General features: G+C 34.5%; 1 protein-coding gene across 1 annotated transcript in view; it reads right to left on the bottom strand.

Annotated features, from left to right (window-relative positions):
* gli1 (GLI family zinc finger 1) overlaps positions 1 to 16,566 on the bottom strand; it is a 69,798-nt gene extending 53,232 nt beyond the window's left edge. The window contains exon 1 of the mRNA XM_084425695.1: positions 16,426 to 16,566. The gene's annotated coding sequence lies outside the window, so the exon portion shown is untranslated. The remainder of the gene's footprint in view (positions 1 to 16,425) is intronic.
* Positions 16,567 to 16,856: the final 290 nt, after the last annotated feature.

Below are 16,856 nucleotides of genomic sequence, written 5' to 3' on the forward strand. Positions count from 1 at the left end.
TTTCTTTTGCTCTTTTTTGCAGTGTCTGCTTTCAGGAGAGAAGAGCAACGTGGACATTCATCTAAACTTCTCCTTTTTTCTCCACAGATGAAAGAAAGTCAGTTAATTATGAACTTTCATTTTTGCTGATTAATTCTATTGTGTAGAATTGTGAAATGAAGATAAAGGAAAGGAAGAAAAGAGGAAAGAAGGAAAGAAAGAAGAGAGGAAAGGACGGAGGAATGAAAGAAGCAAGGAAAGGAGGAAAGAAGAAAGGAAAGAAGAAAGGAAAGGTTGAAGGAAAGAAAGAAGGGAGGAAAGAAGGGAGGAAAGGAGGAAAGAAGAAAGGAAAGGTTGAAGGAAAGAAAGAAGGGAGGAAAGAAGGGAGGAAAGGAGGAAAGAAGAAAGGAAAGGTTGAAGGAAAGAAAGAAGAGAGGAAAGGAAAGGATGGAGTAATGAAAGAAGGGAGGAAAGGAGGAAAGAAGAAAGGAAAGGTTGAAGGAATGAAAGAAGGAAAGAAAGAAGGGAGGAAAGAAGGAATGAAAGAAGGGAGGAAAGGAGAAAAGAAGAAAGGAAAGGTTGAAGGAAAGAAAGAAGAGAGGAAAGGATGGAGGAATGAAAGAAGGAAGGAAAGAACAGAGGAATGAAAGAAGGAAGGAAGGAAGGGAGGAAAGGACGAAGGAATGAAAGAAGGAAGGAAAGGACGAAGGAATGGAAGAAGGAATGAAAGAAGAAAGGGAGGAAAGAAGGAAGAGAGGAAAGGATGAAGGAATGAAAGAAGGAAGGGAGGAAAGAAGGAAGAGAGGAAAGGATGAAGGAATGAAAGAAGGAAGAAAAAGGGATAGATAAAGCGCAAGTGAGAGAGAGAGAGAGAGAGAGAGAGAGAGAGAGAGAGAGAGAGAGAGAGAGAGAGAGAGAGAGAGAGAGAGAGAGAGAGAGAGAGAGAGAGAGACTGTGCAACAGCAGGAAAGCAGAGCTCCCTCTCCTGGCCTCTGATTGGTCGAGAGCCTCAGCCCACCCAGGCAGCAGCAGCTCATGGGCATAAATCTGAAGCCTGACTCACAGAGCATTACAAACAATCTGCAGCTCGCTCGCTCTCTCTCTCTCTCTCTCTCTCTCTCTGCCTCACTCTCTCTCTCTCTCTCTCTCTCTCTCTCTCTGCCTCACTCTCTCTCTCTCTCTGCCTCACTCTTCCTCGCTATGCATTATTCTCTCCATTCTCTCAGCGAGCCCAGTGCTAATAAAACTCAACTCCTCTCAGCTCTGGCCAACAATATTATTTTGGTAAAGACATAATTGGGTTTGCCTCTGAGTGAAGGGAGCATGTGTGTGCATACGTGTGTGTGTGTGTGTGTGTGTGTGTGTGATCGTCATGACGGAAGCGTGCAGTAATGCATGGCATGATGGCGTATGAGATGACGGCAAACTTATGCAATGAGCAAACACAAGCGTGCTCAGGTAAACCTGTGTGTATAGGTGTGTGTATGCATGTTTGTGCATGTGTGTATGCTTGTGCATAATCATGGCTGACTGCCAGTGTCTGGATTATTATCTGCACAAGCGTGGGCCAATCACAGCAGGCTTCAGTTAAAAAGCGTTATTGGCGGTCATTAAAAAGAGCCAAATGCCATTTAAAGTGATTAATTTTACTTTCTTTTGATGATTTTTTGGGGGTTGCATCTAATTTGTCAAATGCCAAAAATCTGAAGCGCAAGAAACACATCAAAGACACATAATTACAATGATGTGAGTTCAAAATTCCAGTGTCTCCATGACAACAGGGTGAATAATAAACACGCCCCCTCACAACTCTCAGTGCGGTGGACACCAGTGAGTCATCACACACACACACACACACACACACACACACACACACACACACACACACACACACACACACACACACACACACACACACTCACACACACACTCACACACACACACACTCACTCTCACACACACACACACACACACACACACACACACACACACACACACACACACACACACACACACACACACACACACACACACACACACACACACACACACACACACACAGGATGACAGGTACAGATAGAGAGAGACCTGAACTCATGTGAAATCCAGTCTGGAATACTGTTTCTTAGGGCTGGGTATTGACACAAATTTCACAATTCGATTCGATTCCGATTCAATTCACAATTGATTATTTTGGATATCTGGTACAACACATGCCAAATTTTCTCAAGGAAAACAAATCTCTTCACTAATGCTGTAAACTATGGGAGTCAGCTGTAGCCTATAGGCTTCATTAGCCTACTATCATATTGAAGGTAATAATTAACTGATTTGTATACAAACACTTAAATTACACTTTGATTTATTTATATAATAAAGTTATATGAGATATAAACATTTAAATGGTGGCTGTCATAAAAACCTACCAGATTTATTCAAACATGCATTAAAAATGATAATGAATATGTAATATGATGCATATATTTAGCAGCATGCTCCTCTCTAGAGTTAATTCTTCTCGCTGACTGACGAGTTTATGATCACTGGATATGTTTTTTCTGAGGTAAATGTGACGTTACATATGGGGCGCCGTTTGTAAAGCGGCTCACACTGAAAATAACAGCAACATTTTGTCACATTATCTTCAAATTTTTTTTTTTTAAACTGGTATGAACTTTTGACGGTCACTTTTTAGCACATTTACAACAATATTTGTCAACTTCTAAAGTTGTTATATCTAAATCTAAATATTAAATGTTACACCTAAATGTTAAATGTTAAATCAAAATGCTAAATCTAAATCTAAATGTTAAATCTAAATCTAAATCTAAATGATGAATCTAAATGTTTCGTGTGAAACTAAATATTTAACTAATAGGCAAATTCAAAATGCCGGTAACCGGATTTAGATTTAACATTTAGATTTAGATTTAATATTTAGATTTAACATTTAGATTTAACATTTAGATTTAGATTTAATATTTAGATTTAGATTTAGCATTTAGATTTAACATTTAGATTTAGATTTAGATTTAACATTTAGATTTAGATTTAATATTTAGATTTAACATTTAGATTTAGATTTAACATTTAGATTTAGATTTAGATTTAACATTTAGATTTAGATTTAACACTTAGATTTAGATTTAACATTTAGATTCAACATTTAGATTTAGATTTAACATTTAGATTCAAAATTTAGATTTAGATTTAACATTTAGATTTAGATTTAACATTTAGATTTAGATTTAACATTTAGATTTAACATTTAGATTTAGATGTAACATTTAGATTTAGATGTAACATTTAGATTTAGATTTAACATTTAGATTCAACATTTAGATTTAGATTTAACATTTAGATTTAACATTTAGATTTAGATTTAACATTTAGATTCAACATTTAGATTTAGATTTAACATTTAGATTCAACATTTAGATTTAACATTTAGATTCAACATTTAGATTTAGATTTAGATTTAACATTTAGATTTAACATTTAGTTTTAGATTTAACATTTAGATTCAAAATTTAGATTTAGATTTAACATTTAGATTTAGATTTAACATTTAGATTTAGATTTAACATTTAGATTTAACATTTAGATTTAACATTTAGATTTAGATTTAACATTTAGATTTAGATTTAGATTTAACATTTAGATTTAACATTTAGATTTAGATTTAACATTTAGATTTAGATTTAACATTTAGATTTAGATTTAACATTTAGATTTAACATTTAGATTTAGATTTAATATTTAGATTTAGATTAAGATTTAACATTAAGATTCAACATTTAGATTTAGATTTAGATTCAATATTTAGATTTAACATTTAGATTTAGATTCAACATTTAGATTTAGATTTAACATTTAGATTCAACATTTAGATTTAGATTTAACATTTAGATTCAACATTTAGATTTAGATTTAACATTTAGATTCAACATTTAGATTTAGATGTAACATTTAGATTTAACATTTAGATTTAGATTTAATATTAAGATTTAACATTTAGATTTAGATTTAACATTTAGATTTAGATTTAACATTTAGATTTAGATTTAGATTTAACATTTAGATTCAACATTTAGATTTGGATTTAGATTTGGATTTAATATTTAGATTTAACATTTAGATTTAGATTTAACATTTAGATTTAACATTTAGATTTAGATTTAACATATAGATTTAGATTTAATATTTAGATTTAACATTTAGATTTAGATTTAACATTTAGATTTAACATTTAGATTTAGATTTAACATTTAGATTTAACATTTAGATTTAGATTTAACATTTAGATTTAATATTTAGATTTAACATTTAGATTTAGATTTAACATTTAGATTTAACATTTAGATTTAGATTTAACATTTAGATTTAGATTTAACATTTAGATTTAGATTTAACATTTAGATTTAGATTTAACATTTAGATTTAGATTTAACATTTAGATTTAGATTTAACATTTAGATTTAGATTTAACATTTAGATTTAGATTTAACATTTAGATTTAACATTTAGATTTAACATTTAGATTTAGATTTAGATTTAACATTTAGATTTAACATTTAGATTTAGATTTAACATTTAGATTTAATATTTAGATTTAACATTTAGATTTAGATTTAGATGTAACATTTAGATTTAGATTTAATATTTAGATTTAACATTTAGATTTAGATTTAACATTTAGATTTAGATTTAACATTTAGATTTAGATTTAGCATTTAGATTTAACATTTAACATTTCAATGTAACATTTAATATTTAGATTTAACTATTTAAAATATCTCTAAGTTGACAAATATTGTTGTAAATGTGCTAAAAAGTGACTGTTTAAAAAACTGGTATACATTTTTGACGTTGTTTGAAGCTAAATGTGACAAAATGTTGCTGTTATTTTCAGCGTGAGCCGCTTTACAAACGGCGCCCCATAGTGACATGACATTGTTTACAAGCTGATTTACTGACGTCTTTCCATGGTTGAAACACTGATTGAGCGATTCCATGTCACATGATACGGACTTCGATAAGTTGTGCTCTACCTTTTAACACGCTTTCAGAAGCTCATTCATATTTATTTCGCGCTGTAACTGGTGTTATTAAGGCGGAGGAGAAGATCATGTGCTTCTCTAGAGCTGAGCCAGAGCGATCTCACGCCACTGCGACAAAACATTATTTATGTTTTTGAATTTCGTAAGAAAATGGACGTAATTTGAAATCTGAGACTTTGTTTCATATCAATAGTAACAAAGCACAAAGATTATTGCGATTTATTGGATGGGATGCGCTACAATATTTCATTCATTCATCAACTGAAAACAGGATGACTAATCGATTCTTGGGATTTAAGAATTGATATCGGTTCGTAAAAATGAGAATCGATTAAAATCGAGAAATCTATATTTTTTACCCAGCCCTGGTGTTTCTCTTTAGTATCTCTTTTTAGTCTCTGACTTCTGATCGCAGATTTTGCCGCACTTTGAAGGCCCCAAAATACTGTGACATCATTTCCAACAAAATCAGGCCAAAACGAAGTTTATTTCATTTTTCCGAAAAAGTTCACGGCGCCTGAGCTCCCATTGGTCCGTTGTGGTGATGATGTAACAGGTGGGTGTGTCTCTGAGGCTCCGCCTTCTTTGAGGTGTAAATCTTCTCCGGTTCATTTCTTCAGTTCAGTCCGTCGAGTAAAAACATGAACAAACGAGAGATGCTTTAGAGTAGAAAATTAAGTTGTAATTAAGGGAGTATGGATATATAAACAGAAGTTTCAATATATTGGTATTAAATGCATTTTCTGAGAATTTATATTTCAAGTTTTGACTGCAAATGTCATGTCCATAATGCTCGAATTACCCAATTTTAACTAGGGTTTTAACTAGAATTAGGGTGCACTTGTACTATAAATTTATATAATTTGCGTATTCTCCATCATGGATATTTTATGGTTTCAAGCCTACATTTCGGTTCAGCCTAGACCCCAACAGCATAGTTGGCATGAAGGTCTTAAATGCTTGAACCCTGTTAATTGCTGCTTGCAGCTACGATGACACTGTTTATCATGTTTAATACCGTAAAGCTGCTGCTTTAAAGCGATCTATTATATAAAGTGGGATATACATAAACGTGACGAGACTTTACTAGCGTGTCAAATTGCAGATGCTTTGATCAGATGCTTTCCGAACTGCTGTTTTCTCACCGCTGTCATTTTTGTTGTGTGTTTATTTTGTTATTGAGAGGAAAGCGCTGCACATATTTACATATTCATCTAAATGAGGATGTTCGCTAAGAGTATATCACTGATGAACTTCTTTTCACCCCTAAACAAAGAACGAAAAAGTGTTTCGCCGTGAGTCTATCAGGGCTGAGATCTCGTCTGAAACTCTAGAGGGCGGAGCCTCAAGCCACACCCACTTATTACATCATCACACGTGAACATGTACAGTCTTATTCTCCGGAGAAACATCTGAGACAGAAAGTCTCCACCAACAAAAACAAGCTGTTTAAACGAGTTGTCGTTTATTTTGATCATTCTTTCCTATTGAAAATGTCAAACACCATGAATAAACTATATTTGGAGATAAATTGGAATATTGAAACTTGCTGAGCTGGTTTAATATGATTCATTTATTCGGAGGGTAAACATGAAGTGAACAGGTATTGAAGTGAAAGGTAGAATGAGTTGATAAACAGGTCTCGCCATCTAAACCTCAAACAATTCCTCATATACACTGACAATGCAATCATTTTCAGAACAGATCAATAATGTGAACATCTGAAACACTCATGATGATTACAACACATTGATAGTCTTCATCGGGGACAATGGCTGCTTGTAAAGCTCGATTGTCCGACAGTTTCGTAACATAATCCAACCTTTAACTCGAAAGCTACACTGCAATCAGCGTTTCCTTTCTGAGCTCTCGTCTTTCACAGATGCAAAAAGCCCCAAAACCAGCGAAAGAGTAATTATCCGTTTTATTCAGATCTCAAACCAAACCCGGAGAGAAAGAGGTGTGGCGAGAGAAAACAAGCGTGGTTCAGTGGCCAGAATGGGCCGCTTCTTTATTTAAACATTTATACATTTGCTTATGTTCTGTTCAAACATGACGTTGCGAGATTTTCCACCCCAAACCGATGCCCACATTTAATGTCAAACAATGACAATGAAGCACTTGCAAGTGTTTTCTGAAGGAAATGTTCATGCAAAAATGAACTTAATTGAACTTGATGATTCTGTGTCGTTCCAAACCTCTATGACTTTGTTTCTTCAGTGGAACACAAAAGCAGATGTTTAGGAGAATGTTCACGCTGCTCTTCTCTGGAGTTTGACAGTGACTGTTTTCTCGCACTGAAGCATCAGCATTGTGATGATAAACATCTGCTTTTGTGTTCTAGTGCAGAAAGACACTTATAAGGGTTTGAAATGGCATGAGGGTAAAAGTAAATAACAGAATCGTCATGTTGCACAAGGTTATTTATTGGCATCTACAACTCCATGAAGAACCTTAAACATTCATTTGACAAAAGGTTCTTTGAATTTTTTTTCTGTCATTTATTTAAGATAGGGATGCATGATATATCGGCCACCATATCGGTATCGGCTGATATATGTTCATTTTTAATGTAATAGTTACCGGGCCGATAAGAAGATTATGCCGAAAAGCTGATAAATAATGTATTATTTCCTTCAGATGTGCACTGTTCAACATGATGGTTTTAAATTGCTTGAAATATGATTGGAATCACTTCAAAAAAGTGCAGTCTGTCATATTGGCTACATAAAATTATAATGAGAACATTATAATTGTGTGTTTGGGACATGGATTTTAATGGTGAGACTTCTGATTTTGTAATCAGGCTCTCAAAATTTATATAAAAACCTGGATTTAGATTTATCAGCCAATATATCGGTTATCGGCTTTCATATATAAAGAATTATCGGTATCGGCCAAAAATTTTTATATCGGTGCATCCCAAATATTTATATCAGTAATTATTAAGTTAAGTGCAACATGTCGGTCATTTAAGCTACATAAAATGATAATGAGAACATTATAATTGTGTGTTTGGGACATGGATTTTAATGGTGAGAATTTAGTTTTTGTAATCAGGCTTTCAAAAATTATATAAAAATCTGCATTATGTTTTATCAGCCAATTTATCGGTTATCGGCTTTCAAATATAAAGAATTATCGGTTATCAATAATGAAATTTTGGTATACCAAAACTTTCATATCGGTGCATCCCTAATTTAAAATAAATGTAAAAAAAATTCACTGAAAGATTCTTTGCAGAACCAAAAATGTTTTTTTTATGGAATCACTGCAAAAACTCCCTTTAAGGAACCTTTATTTTCAAGAGTGTGGGGGAATTATTTCTTTAATGGAAAGAAAGAAAGAAAGAAAGAAAGAAAGAAAGAAAGAAAGAAAGAAAGAAAGAAAGAAAGAAAGAACGAAAGAAAGGCGAATAATGTGAATCCAGCAGACACATGCACTGTAAGAGTTGAGAAGACGCGCAGCATCAGTCCTGAGCTTTATTCTCTCTCTCTTGTCCTTCATGAATGAAAGAGGGACAGAAAATAGGAAGGAGGAAAAGCCTGAGAGGGAATAAAAGAGGGACGGGGGTATTTAGCGGGTTTTACCCTCTCTGACTCCTTCATTCCCTGCCTGGGTATCTGAGCCCCGGCTCGGGCCGATGACTGGATGGACAGCTGCTATTAAAAGTTGATTGTTTCAGGTTCACGGAGTGTGAAAGGGTGTTATTGGGGTCTACGGTCCCCGTGAGGGTGGTCTCCGCGCACGGAGAGGGAGAGAGGGGGAGGCGAAGGAAAGTGTCACGTGACACGAGTCTCGGTGCGCAGCCCCAAAGAGGAATCTGGCGGAAAAACACACCACTTGTTGCCGCCTGCCTTGGCCAGCTTTAGTGAACGCCGTCTCTCACACACTTGGATTCACACAGTAAAACACAGCAAGGAACATCCCACCCACAAACACACACACACACCTATTTAGACTAGACAGACAAAACCTGTAGTTGCTTTGAAAGACCCTTAGACTTAAAGGGATAGTTCACCCAAAAATGAACATTAGCCCATGATTTACTCTCCCTCAAGTCATCCTAGGTGTATATGACATTCTTCTTTCAGACGAATACAATCAGAGTTATATTAAAAAAAAATGTCCAGGCTCTTCCAAGCTTTATAATGGCAGTGAATGGTCGTTTCTGTTTTGAAGTCCATAAAAGTGCATCTGTCCATCATAAAAGTGCATCTATCTATCATAAAAGTGCATCTGTCCATCACAAAAGTGCATCTGTCCATCATAAAAGTGCATCTATTCACGATAAAAGTGCATCTATTCATCATAAAAGTGCATCTATTCATCATAAAAGTGCATCTATCCATCATAAAAGTGCATCTATTCATGAGAAAAGTGCATCTATTCATCATAAAAGTGCGTCTATCCATCATAAAAGTGCATCTATTCATCATAAAAGTGCATCTTTTCATCATAAAAGTGCGTCTATCCATCATAAAAGTGCATCTATTCATCATAAAAGTGCATCTATTCATCATAAAAGTGCGTCTATCCATCATAAAAGTGCATCTATCCATCCATCATAAAAGTGCATCTATCCATCCATCATAAAAGTGCATCTATTCATCATAAAAGTGCATCCATCCATCATAAAAGTGCATCTATCCATCATAAAAGTGCATCTATTCATCATAAAAGTGCATCTTTTCATCATAAAAGTGCGTCTATCCATCATAAAAGTGCATCTATTCATCATAAAAGTGCATCTATTCATCATAAAAGTGCGTCTATCCATCATAAAAGTGCATCTATCCATCCATCATAAAAGTGCATCTATTCATCATAAAAGTGCATCCATCCATCATAAAAGTGCATCTATCCATCATAAAAGTGCATCTATCATCATAAAAGTGCATCCATCCATCATAAAAGTGCATCTATTCATCATAAAAGTGCATCCATCCATCATAAAAGTGCATCTATCCATCATAAAAGTGCATCTATCATCATAAAAGTGCATCTATCATCATAAAAGTGCATCCATCCATCATAAAAGTGCATCTATCCATCATAAAAGTGCATCCATCCATCATAAAAGTGCATCTATCCATCATAAAAGTGCATCTATTCATCATAAAAGAAGTGCGTCTATCATCATAAAAGTGCATCTATCCATCATAAAAGTGCATCTATCATCATAAAAGTGCATCCATCCATCATAAAAGTGCATCTATCCATCATAAAAGTGCATCCATCCATCATAAAAGTGCATCTATCCATCATAAAAGTGCATCTATTCATCATAAAAGAAGTGCGTCTATCATCATAAAAGTGCATCTATTCATCATAAAAGTGCGTCTATCCATCATAAAAGTGCATCTATCCATCCATCATAAAAGTGCATCTATTCATCATAAAAGTGCATCCATCCATCATAAAAGTGCATCTATCCATCATAAAAGTGCATCTATCATCATAAAAGTGCATCCATCCATCATAAAAGTGCATCTATTCATCATAAAAGTGCATCCATCCATCATAAAAGTGCATCTATCCATCATAAAAGTGCATCTATCATCATAAAAGTGCATCTATCATCATAAAAGTGCATCCATCCATCATAAAAGTGCATCTATCCATCATAAAAGTGCATCCATCCATCATAAAAGTGCATCTATCCATCATAAAAGTGCATCTATTCATCATAAAAGAAGTGCGTCTATCATCATAAAAGTGCATCTATTCATCATAAAAGTGCATCTATCCATCATAAAAGTGCATCTATCATCATAAAAGTGCATCTATCCATCATAAAAGTGCATCTATCCATCATAAAAGTGCATCTATCCATCATAAAAGTGCATCTATTCATCATAAAAGTGCATCTATCATCATAAAAGTGCATCTATTCATGAGAAAAGTGCATCTATTCATCATAAAAATGCATCCATCCATCATAAAAGTGCATCTATCATCATAAAAGTGCATCTATTCATCATAAAAGAAGTGCGTCTATCATCATAAAAGTGCATCTATCCATCATAAAAGTGCAAGTGCATCTATTCATCATAAAAGTGCATCTATCCATCATAAAAGTGCATCTATCCATCATAAAAGTGCATCTATCCATCATAAAAGTGCATCTATTCATCATAAAAGTGCGTCTATCATCATAAAAGTGCATCTATCCATCCATCATAAAAGTGCATCTATCATCATAAAAGTGCATCTATCCATCATAAAAGTGCATCTATCATCATAAAAGTGCATCTATCCATCATAAAAGTGCATCTATTCATCATAAAAGTCCATCTATCCATCATAAAAGTGCATCTATCCATCATAAAAGTGCATCTATCATCATAAAAGTGCATCTATCCATCATAAAAGTGCATCTATTCATCATAAAAGTGCATCTATCCATCATAAAAGTGCATCTATTCATCATAAAAGTGCATCTATCATAAAAGTGCATCTATTCATCATAAAAGTCCATCTATCCATCATAAAAGTGCATCTATTCATCATAAAAGTGCATCTATCCATCATAAAAGTGCATCTATTCATCATAAAAGTGCATCTATCATCATAAAAGTGCATCTATCCATCATAAAAGTGCATCTATTCATCATAAAAGTGCATCTATCCATCATAAAAGTGCATCTATTCATCATAAAAGTGCATCTATCATAAAAGTGCATCTATCCATCATAAAAGTGCATCTATCCATCATAAAAGTGCATCTATCCATCATAAAAGTGCATCTATCCATCATAAAAGTGCATCTATCATCATAAAAGTGCATCTATCCATCATAAAAGTGCATCTATTCATCATAAAAGTGCATCTATCCATCATAAAAGTGCATCTATCCATCATAAAAGTGCATCTATTCATCATAAAAGTGCATCTATCCATCATAAAAGTGCATCTATCCATCATAAAAGTGCATCTATCCATCATAAAAGTGCATCTATCCATCATAAAAGTCCATCTATTCATCATAAAAGTCCATCTATTCATCATAAACGAACTCCACACGGCTCCGGGGGGTTAATAAAGGCCTTCTGAAGCGAAGCGATGAGTTTGTGTACATGTACAAGGAACATCCCACACACACACACACACACACACACACTTTACTAGACAGACAAAAGCTGTAGTTGCTCTGAAAGACCCTTAGACTTAAGCTACATCTACACTCCTCTCTTAAAAAAATAAAGGTTCTTCATTGGCATTGATGGAACATTTAACTAGGGCTGGGAATCAAAAATCAATTCCAATTCTGGAATCGGATACTTTAGGTCAGGAATCGGATACTTTTTATAAAAAATTATATTTAGATTCCTCTTATCGATTAAGATCTCTTCTATGTCTTTTTGCACTTGAAAGGACCAATACACACAAAAATATGTCAAAATCTCCATGTAAACACAGCCGGTTATGTCTGTGAACATAAAAAGTTGGCAAAGAAAACGCATGTGTGATAATGTAGTGGATGCGTGCAGCTCTTAAAGGGACAGCAGCCTAATATTCCTCTATGATAACACTAATATTCCCGCTCTATAATAACACTAATATTCCCACTCTATAATAACACTAATATTCCTGCTGTCTCTATAATAACACTAATATTCCTGCTGTCTCTGTAATAACACTAATCAAACAACAAAAGACAAAGAGAAAATTCACTCGTTCTTGACTGAATAACTTTTGTAACAATATTTGTAATGTATATTTTATTTTTTAAAGTCACATTTGATTGCAGTTTGTGTACCTGAACACCTGAAATATTAAAGCACTGTTTATTTCAATCGTATCTTTGTTCAGTTGTATTTATTTGTGCTAATTTGCTATTACCAATTCATTTATTTGTTCATATTTTATTACCAAGTGTTTACTTGTCTTTAATAAATAATGCTTGGAATTTATATTAGTTCGGCTAGTTGTTCCTGCTGTGGTATTTTTTAAGCCATATGCACAGATTCCTCATGTGAGTGTTCTTTAGCCTGTTGAATTTTGTTCATGGTATCAATGAAATGTTTTGCAATAAGACTAAGAATAAAGGTAAATGATATCTACGTTGTTGTTTTTTACCTTATTAGAACCGAAATTAGGAATCGATAAGAATCAGAATTGATGAGCAGAATCACAAAAGGTTCTTTACAGTGAAAAAAAGGTTCTTTAGATTATTAAAATGTTCTTCACACTAAAAGAAACGGTTGTTTTAAGAACTGAAAGGTTCTTTAGTTGCATCTCGAGAGCAACGTTCAAACGCGTCCATCAAGGCATGTTTATGTGGAAGAACAATGGAAAATCAGCGTTTTTGTCGAGCTTTTTGAAGACGATTCACTTTTACAGTTATGCTAAAGATAAATGCTACTTTGTATCTTCATATCACATTCCTGCAAAGATTTACTTGCAATTGCTGCATCAAAATATGAGGCGTTTAGACCATTTATGATGGAATAACGATTAAGTGCGACCTGGATTTTCCATTAAGTGCCGAGATATTTTGATAATGATAAAATGATCATGGCAGAAGAATAACTTTATGATGTCTGGTTTCTTCTCAGCGTGCTTTTATTTCGATATATCACGATAATGAACTCATAATGCGATATTATTGCGAAGACATATGATAAAAGGTTAACAAAAAATGAACTGTTGATTACAATACAAAATTTGCTCTTACATTGTGTGTGTAAATGAATAGTCTTGGACTTGGTGCTGAAACCCAAAGCACAGGATAATAGAGACACCAGAATAACAATATTCATGATTCAGAAGCTATTTTAGATGAATATTCTTGCACTCAGACACTAACTAGATATTTTAAATAATAAAGGCCACTTTTTACTGGTAACATCAGACATCTGGCATTATCAGGACACACAAATATTCCCCCATTGCATTATTATACATAATATTCAACATTATATATAGTAGTTTAATGTAGAACTGACCCTGAAACTCTTGAAATTTTCTCACACAGTAATTTTCATTTTGAGTGAACTATCCACTATACATATTGTGACACGATATATTGTTACACACCCCTAAACCCGGATCTTAAACAGATGTGTGTGAATCAGTGATAGCAGCGTTAGTACCGGACCTTCATCGGACAAGTCTCCGGTTCTCCACCCACATCTTAGCAAAAGGTGACACACATGCAAGGCCTCTTTAGCACTCTGGTGTGTAACATCTCAAGCTGTCTCCAGGGGAGGTTTCTGGCCAGATCTGTGTCGAGTGTGATATGCTAACGGAAGCCTTTTGGCTCTAACGCAGGTCCATCAAACACTAATGAGCTCGGGGGGGGAGAGGAAGACACCCTACAGAGTCTTTCTCACCTCAGGAACAGACTCCACATCAGCCTGGAGAAGATTCGCAGACACTGACCTCTCCATGCCACTAACTGCTGAAACAAGCTCTCAGAAACACTGTATACAGATTTTACAGTGTCCTTGTTACATATGTTACATATAACATGCATAATCACATGCAACTAACCCTCAACCAAACCCTAATCCTATCCTAACCCTATAGCAAGTACATGTAGTTAATATTACTCAGAAATATATAAATACACTGTAATAATGACACCTTAAAATAAAGGTTCATTAGTTAACATTAGTTAATGTATTAACTAACATGATCTAACCATGAGCGATACATTTGATACAATATTTAATAATCTTTGTTAATGTTAGTTAATAAGTTAGTTACAACTGTTCATGTTAGTTCACAGTGCATTAACTAATGTTAACAAATACAACCTTTGATTTTAATAATGTATTAGTAAATGCTGAAATTAAAATGAACTAAGGTTAATAAATGCTGTAGTATTGTTCATTCTTAGTTCATTTTAACTAGTTAACTAATGTTAACTAATGAACCTTATTGTTAAGTGTTTACAAAATAACTGATCATCTAAAACTGATGGCGTATTACAAAAAACAGCTGCATTTTTGATTCCGGAGGTCAAACGCTGGTCAGAAAAATACTTAGACAAAATAAGCTTTTCCTAATCACATAATGGATTGTACATACCAGTAATTTATTTTAATTCAAGATCATTTGCTGTATACTTTTCTTTAACAGCAACAAAAAAGGTGTAAGAATTTTTTATGTTAATGTTAAATCACAAAAATACACTGAGAAATGGGGCTTTTTGACATCAGGCCCATCTATTATTACATACTAGACTCATATGAGATTTTCACACGGCAATTACGCAGATTAATGAAGATTATACTAGATGTCTGTTTTTCCCCCATTCTAAACTTTCACAGCCTCCCTTGATCTAACATAATATGTAGTTTATGACCACAATCAAATGTCACAGCTACAAAATACAAAATACCCAATTTCATATATATATGAAAACTTTAGCCTATGTACCATAAGGGCTATAGAAGATTAAATATAATTAAATGTTGACATGCAACATTTTTGTTGTTGTTGTTGTTGTTGTTGTTTTGTGTATCATATCTTTTTGCATGAAGAAAATCCCCAATCCCGAATAATTTTAAAAAGTACATATAAACTTTATGAAAACTTTATGAAGCTTAAGGGCAATAGACAATTAAATATAATTAAATGTTGACATGCAACTTTTTTTTTCTTCTTTTTTTGTTGTCGTTTTAGGATTCGTATCTTTTTTCACGAAGAGCTCCCGTTAAAACACACGTAATCAGTGGCTTCAGGATAGATAGACACATTTGGAAAAAAGATATTCGTCACTTCAAGTATTTCCCGTTACAAGAAACAGCTGTTGAGATTCGGCCTGTGGAAGAGCAGACTGACCTCCACACGAAAACTATCACGACTATCACATCATCAAATTATATGCAGAAGAGAACCAAATGAAACCTTTAAGCATGCACAATAAAAAAAAAAAAAAAAAAAAAAAGAAGAAGATTTGCCCTGTCTGAGATACGACTGCGAGACCACCAAGATACTGAAGCATAAGTCCCGTGAGACCACCATCATGCACAGCAATACTCCTCAAGCTCTGCAATAACGGAGAAATGCACTTCTGGGTCATTCAAGACTGAATAAAGTCGTGCTGAAAAGTTCGTGACATTTCTGCATTCCGCTCCTCCGTGGCTTTTAATGACATCTGAGCTCGTGTTTAATAAGCTTTAGCCTCTTCTGTGTGTCCATGTTACTTAAACACTCTTGTGTTCGGCATTTACTCAAGAGACCCTCAGCAGCTGAGTGTGTAATAGACACACATGTTTGGATTGTTAATCAATACGCAAACATTCCACTTGATTAACACTCCAGCGCACTCACTCACTAGTAGAGCACTGATACAATGTAACATAAAAGTTCGCATTCTGCACATGAAATATAAGTTATACACATCTTCTGAACTGAAGGAATAGCGCGTTACCTTTGAAGACTGGATTCTGCCTTCATCAGTCTGTGTGTGGCCTCACTGGGATCCCAGAAAACTCCACTTTTGCCTGGAAAACTTGGAGCTGAAAGCCGAGAGCGTCCCGATGGGGGTTCGAGAATTTCCAATAAAGCCCCTCTTTCTCCTCACACACACACACACACACACACACACACACTCACACACACAGATGCAGATGCAGATATGAGCGCTAAACTCTCCTCTTCACTGCGGTGTGAATATTCTCCTTCAGGCTCACGCGAACACACACAAACTCCACAGAACTTTTCTCTAAAGTTCGGTTTTTAGAAAAGACGGTCCATATTCGGTGCCGCCGGTCCCGTGAGCCCAAAGTTGCAGCGCGAGAATGCGAGACCTCCCCCTCCTCTCTCTCTCTCTCTCTCCCTCTCTCTCTCTCTCTCTCTCTC

Source organism: Rutilus rutilus (assembly GCF_951802725.1).
Source record: "Rutilus rutilus genome assembly, chromosome: 12".
Taxonomy (NCBI): Eukaryota; Metazoa; Chordata; class Actinopteri; order Cypriniformes; family Leuciscidae; genus Rutilus; species Rutilus rutilus.